Genomic DNA, 7,543 nt, shown 5'->3' with positions numbered 1-7,543 from the left:
GAACAAGTTCAAGCTCAGCAAGCCGGAGCACCGGGGAGAGGCAGAGGCAGGGGCGGATCAAGAGGTAGAGGAGCCCCAAGGGGAGTCCCTCGAGAGGGAGGCCCTGCGGGAGGACAAGGACTGAGGTATCCCCCTGCTCAACAGCCACGGCAGCCACCAACCAACCAATGCCCAGGGCCACCCCAACAGGGGGCCCCTCAGCAACAATGGGGCCCACAAGGGGGCCCTCAAGGCAGAGGCCAACCTGGGGCCTGGCAGACGGGGCCTGCCTGCACAGACGACCCTGTACAATACAGGAGAGGAGGAGGAGGGAGAATATTGACGGGTGGAGGGGGAAGTAGTAGTTGAGTTAGAATTGTCAGAGCATACCCTTCCTCGAATCGAGCCACCAGTGGAGGTTTGCATCAATGGTGAGTCAATAATATTTATTGTTGATACGGGAGCTACGATGTCTGTGATTAACTGTAAAGGCTATGACAAAACCTCCCATGTCTAGTAAAACAGTCAAAACTGTACAGGCTTCAGGCCTCCCAGTCATAGAGCATGTAACTATGCCTTTCTCCTTTTGTGAGGAGACGTGTCAGCATCAATTTCTCTACTCTGACCACTGTCCTGTCAATCTGATGGGCAGGGACCTCCTGTGTAAATTGGGCATCAACATAACATGTGGCCCAACTGGTTTAACCGTTATTCATGAGGAGGAGGAAGAAGAGGGGGAGCAATTGATGTTAATGTCTGAGTTTTGTGTGGGATTATGCATGGGACGTTGATAAATGAGGTGCCCAATATTTTTCTCAATCGCCAAAATCCATTGGGGTCATGAAGGCAGTTTCATGTCTGAAGCAGGCTTACATTGCACCTCCCATTTCTCACCATTGACCTGAGATATGAGAACAAATAGCTGTTAGAAATTGTAGCGCCAGAATCTATCCAGTGTGAAGGATTGTATTGTAGCAGTGATTTCTGTGCATTGGGGGTTAATCTAACCCCTGCACAGAAAGAGCTCTACATGTTTGAAGATAGTGCACCACATGTGTCCCTGGCAAAATCATACAGAGTTGAGTGGGAGGATACTGGAGTTTGGATAAAGGGCCTGGTCAATGCTGTTGATTGGGAGATGTGTTCAGATGGGTCAACTTACTCACCCAGCACACTGACATATTGTTACCCCCTCAACTGGGACACGGCAGTTGAGAGGGGTGTGCATGGACTTGATCAGCCCTCCTTTGTCACCAATATCATGCTTGTGAGTGAGAACTCACCCCTCTTGAGAGGGGTCCCTGATTGCCTATGGGCAAGGGATAAGTATGGTTTTGGCAGGATGAAGGGGACTGAGCCCCTTGTAGTCACTCCCAAAGATACCAGGCGCCCCTCCAGAGCACAGTATCCATTCAGTAAGAAGCTATTGCTGGTATTACTCCTGTACATGTTTCATTGGTAGAGAAGGGAGCGTTAGCCCTGTGTCCAGAGTCACCTTGCAATACCCCTATCTTGCCAGTAAGTAAAGCCTCAGGGGATTGGCGTTTTGTTCAAGATTGATGCTGTCTTTGCCCGTGCCCCAGTGGTTCCCAATCCAACTACGTTATGTGATTTATTTTGATGATTGTTTTTGTAAGAGAAATGTACTGCTTGAAAAGCATTTACTGCTGTTAGCGGGTTATAGTTGTTTAAAGTTGCTTTAGATGTGATTTATTTTGTAGAATGTAGTTGTACAAAATTATAACTAAGCTACTGACTGAAGGAGTTATGACTGATTTCCAACAATGCAGTTTTCTGTCCGCCTGCTAGTTGTAGTAATGTTGTAACCGCTAACCTTTGCTTTCACAGCACTACTGGTGAAGACTTTAGAATTCTAAGTTTTGCAAGTTAAATGCTTTGAGTCTTGTATAGGGAAGGCCTGTGTACAAAATTTGAAAAAGGTGTTCTTGATGTAACCGAATCCTGGTTTTCAAGTGGGTTTACACGTGTAGTAAGAATACCTGTATTTTCGGGAACTGAATTTAAGTAGTGAGAATTGAGTTGACTGATCTTTGGAATTGAATTTAAGTGAACCAAATGTAATTTAAAATAGGCCTGGAATTAGTTAACTGATTGATCTAAGAGCATTTGACTGTTGGTAAGATATTTAGATACTGTTAAAGAACTAAACAAATAAGGAGGGGTACCCCCATTAATTAATGTGTGGATGTACACAATAACGGAATGATTGTGAATTAATGACTGCATAATGATGAACTGTTTGAACTGTTTAACACATGTTGACAATAACAGGAATGACGGAAATCACTCAACCATTTTCTGATTTCACCCATGACCACAAATAGCGATGAAGGACAAGATAAAGTGGACTCCTGAGGGTTTGCAGGCAGTTGACAAAATTTGACACATTTGCTAACCTTTCCTCCTTGTTTAGGTTTGCCGGATCATTCTAAACCATTTAATCTTTTGGTAAAAAATGGTTTTATGTCATCTGTCCTTATACCGGATCACAGTGGGAAGCAGCGGCCCATTGCATACTACTCTAAGAGACTTGACAGTGTGGTGAGAGGGTTGGTGCGTTGCCTCAGAGATGTAGCAATGTCAATGTGATATGTCCCTACTAACTGACGATGATGGTGAGCCCCATGATTGTGCTGTCCTAGTTGACCAGGTCTGTAAGCCACGCCCTGATTTATCGGATGTGCCTTTAATGAATGCTGATTTGGAACTATTCGTTGATGGTTCCGCTCGAACCATTAGTGGCTTATGCAGTAACCACGGCTGCCACTACCTTAGAAAGTGCTAAAATACCACCCCATCTGTCAGCTCAGGCTGCAGAATTGTTTGCTCTTACTAGAACATTTATTTTGGCTAAGGATAAAACTGTTATGATTTATACTGACAGCAGGTATACATTTGGGGTTGTCATGATTTCGGTATGCTCTGGAAGCAACGTGGGTTCCTCACCTCATCTGGTAAGACAATTTCACATTCTAAATCGGTTGAAAACTTGTTGGAGGCTATTTTGTTTCACTTCCTGTCTGTGTTAAAAACATGTCTTCTTTACAGGATGTGTCTGACTTCATGTCTACAAAATGTACTGGCCTGCCAGCCTTGCATAGGTCCTGTTTCTCATGTGTCAAAGAGGGGAGTAGTGGTAATTTTCCTGTGTTTGCGGAGCAATTTTGTGCAAAATGTGTAAACCCCTTTCCCACAGAACAGATTGACACTGATGGGTTGCGAGGATCAAATGTTAAGCTACTGTGCTGCACTTAACAATGTTCTGAAGTCTATTTTCCCCAGGATAAAAGTGGCTTTGCCCAAACCAAAGGGAGGACAGCTCCACAAATTGCAGCCAGGAGATCAGGTGGTCATCAAGGACCTCCACAGAAAGACTTGGCACCAACAGCCCTGGACTGGTCCCTCCAGGTGCTCCTGACGGGTGCAGAGAGGTCGACGTGGGTTAATGCCAGCCACTGCAGGAAGGTGCCCCACAACCCGGATGACGTGGCCAGGGGAGGACCAGGACTGGACTCTACACATCATGTTTGTTGCTTTTGTGGTGAGTCTTCTCATTGCAGATGTTGTATGGGCCCTGGGAGAAGTGGCCACAATGCAACTGAAGAATACCAGCATAGTCCCACGGCGGGGCTTAAATAACTGCCGCTCCAGCTGGAGCCAACGGCAGGCTCAGGACAGGAGTCCAGCAAACAATAGCCGCCCCATTGTTTAAGATGACTGAGATCGATACATCAACGTGATGATTGTCCTCCTTGTACAGATGAAGAGCTTACTTCTGTATAACTCTTCAATTGTCTAAATTATTCCCTTAAGAATGTTTTGCACCATGTGAAGGTGAAGTTAATTAGAGTAAGAATTCACATTTTAAATGATTTGGACTGATTATGATTTAGCGAAGGGAATACTAATGAAATGTTTATGTTATGAATATTTGGTGTTAATACCGTGTTTGATTTATTGTGTGTTTTTTATTTTGGTTTTAGTGGGTTTTTCACAGGTTAGAAATGATACACCTTAAAGGGCACATAAATGTCATTTTCTGAAGTTTCTATTGCCAGAGTTTTGGATGCACACATGTAGATTATCCTGATAACAAATGTACTGAAAAACCCAATGTAAACCTGGTACACAAATTGTCTGAAAAACCTTTAACTAATATCTGACGGTCCAGGGTAACATAATGATTAGGAAAAAGTTTATAATTTAGCAATAGTCCTATGTGTGATTCGGACCATGACAAGGACAGAGTATTGATTTTGCTGCTCATCCTCATGTTGAAGTTTTGCTGCAATATGTCTTAAAACTGGTAACAAATTCAAGGCCAAATGTAATGTTAAATGTTGCCATGACCAGGGCCAGAATACAGGATATGAAGGATTAGCTGAGCTACCTTTTACTGCTGTTGCATATTTAGAAAGAAATGCCACCCCACACCATGATTGACCCACCGCCAAACCGGTCATGCTGGAGGATGTTGCAGGCAGCAGAACGTTCTCCACGGCGTCTCCAGACTCTGTCACGTCTGTCACATGTGCTCAGTGTGAACCTGCTTTCATCTGTGAAGAGCACAGGGCGCCAGTGGCGAATTTGCCAATCTTGGTGTTCTCTGGCAAATGCCAAACGTCCTGCACGGTGTTGGGCTGTAAGCACAACCCCCACCTGTGGACGTCGGGCCCTCATACCACCCTCATGGAGTCTGTTTCTGACCGTTTGAGCAGACACATGCACATTTGTGCCCTGCTGGAGGTCATTTTGCAGGGCTCAGGCAGTGCTCCTCCTGCTCCTCCTTGCACAAAGGCGGAGGTAGTGGTCCTGCTGCTGGGTTGTTGCCGTCCTACGGCCTCCTCCACGTCTCCTGATGTACTGGCCTGTCTCCTGGTAGCGCCTCTATGCTCTGGACACTACGCTGACAGACACAGCAAACCTTCTTGCCACAGCTCGCATTGATGAGCCATCCTGGATGAGCTGCACTACCTGAGCCACTTGTGTGGGTTGTAGACTCCGTCTCATGCTACCACTAGAGTGAAAGCACCGCCAGCATTCAAAAGTGACCAAAACATCAGCCAGGAAGCATAGGAACTGAGAAGTGGTCTGTGGTCACCACCTGCAAAACCAGTCCTTTATTGGGGGTGTCTTGCTAATTGCCTATAATTTCCACCTGTTGTCTATTCCATTTGCACAACAGCATGTGAAATGTATTGTCAATCAGTGTTGCTTCCTAAGTGGACAGTTTGATTTCACAGAAGTGTGATTGACTTGGAGTTACATTGTGTTGTTTAAGTGTTCCCTTTATTTTTTTGAGCAGTGTATATACAGTGGAGAGAACAAGTATTTGATACACTGCCGATTTTGCAGGTTTTCCTACTTACAAAACATGTAGAGGTCTGTAATTTTTATCATAGGTACACTTCAACTGTGAGAGACAGAATCTAAAACAAAAATCCAGAAAATCACATTGTATGATTTTTAAGTAATTAATTTGCATTTTATTGCATGACATAAGTATTTGATCTTTCTGCAAAGGGGACAGGACGACTGCACCGTATTGAGGGGAGGATGGATGGGGCCATGTATCGCGAGATCTTGGCCAACAACCTCCTTCCATCAGTAAGAGCATTGAAGATGGGTCGTGGCTGGGTCTTCCAGCATGACAATGACCCGATTTTTGTTTGAGATTCCGTCTCTCACAGTTGAAGGGTACCTATGATAAAAATTACAGACCTCTACATGCTTTGTAAGTAGGAAAACCTGCAAAATCGGCAGTGTATCAAATACTTGTTCTCCCCACTGTATGTCACATCTGGAAGGTTTCATATTTTTATTTTTATCTTTACATATGGTGTGAATTTGTCATATTATCTTATAGAGATTGAATCTTCTAAGAGGGTAATGTGGGAGAAAAATCACATATTTACCTGATTTGTTTAATATTAATAGTTAAAAATTAGTATGCTTAACAATAGTGCAAATGCAGTGCTTCTGAGAAAGGATGGTTCCCTCTAGCTCCCTGCAGCTGGTCTGGGCGTGTAGTCAAGGACATGGGATAGAGATAAACCTCAGGAACAGATAGACCTGTATTGTTTCCATTTCAAATTGCTTCAAAGTAACCTGGTCACACGGTCAAGACATAGAGCCTCAGAGTGACCACAGTTTTTCAGTTCATCCTGTCTTTTACTATGTTCCAAGGGCACGGCTGTGTGGAGATATGAGTAGTAATGGAACTAACGTTATGACTTGTTTGTGCGCTATGACCCGATACACATAGCCACAAGAAGAAAACAAAGTACAGTTGAAGTCGGAAGTCTTTCATACACCTTAGCCAAATACATTTAAACTCAGTCTTTCACAACTCCTGACATTTAATCCTAGTAAAAATTCCCTGTTTTAGGTCAGTTAGGATCACCACTTTATTTTAAGAATGTGAAATGTCAGAATAATAGTAGAGAGAATTATTTATTTCAGCTTTTATTTCTTTCATCACATTCCCAGTGGGTCAGAAGTTTACATACACTCAATTAGTATTTGGTAGAATTGCCTTTACATTGTTTAACTTAGGTCAAACATTTCGGGTAGCCTTCCACAAGCTTCCCACAATAAGTTGGGTGAATTTTGGCCCATTCCTCCTGACAGAGCTGGTGTAACTGAGTCAGGTTTGTAGGCCTCCTTGCTTGCACACGCCTTTTCAGTTCTGCCCACAAATGTTCTATAGGATTGAGGTCAGGGCTTTGTGATGGCCACTCCAATACCTTGACTTTGTTGTTCTTAAGCCATTGTCCATTTGGAAGACCCATTTGCGACCAAGCTTTAACTTCCTGACTGATATCTTGAGATGTTGCTTCAATATATACACATAATTGTCCTTCCTCATGATGCCATCTATTTTGTGAAATGCACCAGTCCCTCCTGCAGCAAAGCACCCCCAGAGCATGATGCTGCCACCCCCGTGCTTCACGGATGGGATGGTGTTCTTCGACTTGCAAGCCGCCCCCTTCTTCCTCCAAACATAACGATGGTCATTATGGCCAAACAGTTCTAGTTTTGTTTAATCAGACCAGAGGACATTTCTCCAAAAAGTACAATCTTTGTCCCCATGTGCAGTTACAAACCGTAGTCTGGGTTTTTTATGGCGGTTTTGGAGCAATGGCTTCTTCCTTGCTGAGTGGCATTTCAGGTTATGTCGATATAGGACTCGTTTTACTTTGGATATAGATACTTTTGTACCTGTTTCCTCCAGCATCTTCACAAGGTCCTTTGCTGTTGTTCAGGGATTGATTTGCACTTCTTGCACCAAAGTACATTCATCTCTAGGAGACAGAACGCGTCTCCTTCCTGAGCGGTATGACGGCTGCGTGGTCCCATGGTGTTTATACTTGCGTACTATTGTTTGTACAGATGAACGTGGTACCTTCAGGCATTTATAAATTGCTCCCAAGCATGACCCAGACTTGTGGAGGTGTACAAATTTTTTCTGAGGTCTTGGCTGATTTCTTTTGATTTTCCCATGATGTCAAGCAAAGAGGCACTGAGTTTGAAGGTAGGCCTT

This window comes from Coregonus clupeaformis, chromosome 18 (assembly GCF_020615455.1).
Source record: "Coregonus clupeaformis isolate EN_2021a chromosome 18, ASM2061545v1, whole genome shotgun sequence".
Classification (NCBI taxonomy): domain Eukaryota; kingdom Metazoa; phylum Chordata; class Actinopteri; order Salmoniformes; family Salmonidae; genus Coregonus; species Coregonus clupeaformis.
The sequence above is the reverse complement of the archived record's forward strand: the minus strand, read 5'-3'. Positions refer to the sequence as shown.